General features: G+C 42.3%; 1 protein-coding gene across 1 annotated transcript in view; it reads left to right on the top strand.

Annotated features, from left to right (window-relative positions):
• impa2 (inositol monophosphatase 2) overlaps positions 1–825 on the top strand; it is a 201,350-nt gene that overhangs the window by 131,725 nt on the left and 68,800 nt on the right. The gene's annotated exons all lie outside the window — the stretch shown is intronic.

Here is an 825-nt window from a genome sequence, read left to right as displayed (position 1 = left end):
CACATTTGTTAGGTATACCCAGTCAACGTCTTGTTCACACTAATATCTAAAATCTAATCTGTTGTTGCCGACTGTGGCCATCACTTTATGATCACAGTGCAACCACAGTGCAACTGAGAAAAGCTGGTTTTCTTTGGCTTTTAAGAGAGCTCTGAAGCTGCTGTTGTTTGTGTGTGAGGACATTGCAGCGCAGTGAGAGTGAAAAGCAGCAGATGGAGGAGAATTTGCACATCCTGTCCGTCTGTCCACTTGTGGGGGCCTTGTGTTCTAAACACTTGAGGGGGAAAGATCTCACAAAAATTCCTGTAATGGAATGTGAACATGTTCTCTGGCTCTTGCAGGAGAGCTTATTTGCCTTAAATCAGTTACAACAATGAGTTGTATAAAACTAGATCCACACGGGTTAATTGGCTTTATCTTTGGGTTCAATGCAGTGTAGTTTCTAATGAGTCAGTTACACCATGTTGTTGAGTGTGGCTGGTTGTTACTGTTTGAGTTTATGAGAATCCAAAGCAGTGATATTTCAGCGATCAAAAGCCTTTTGCAAGCAATGTTTACGTGTAATTCAGGTATGTACCTGATTTACAGCAAATAAGCTGCCAGACAAGAGCCAGAGAACATACTTCCCCTCAAGTTAAAACCTTCATTCCCCCCCTACCAGAAATCGATCCTTTTTGCTGTAGTTCCTGCTTTCTAAAAACTTTTCCAGCATTTTGAAGGCTCTGGCTGTACAGCTGTTATTACAGATGTACAGCCAGCTCTTTCTGTGGTTTCTGGCGGTGCAGCAGAGAAGCATCATTTGTTGAGTGATGACCTTTAGCAAGT

This window comes from Maylandia zebra, linkage group LG9 (assembly GCF_041146795.1).
Source record: "Maylandia zebra isolate NMK-2024a linkage group LG9, Mzebra_GT3a, whole genome shotgun sequence".
In the NCBI taxonomy this organism is placed as follows: Eukaryota; Metazoa; Chordata; class Actinopteri; order Cichliformes; family Cichlidae; genus Maylandia; species Maylandia zebra.
Note: the sequence above shows the minus strand (reverse complement) of the source record. Positions and strands in the feature narration are given on the sequence as shown.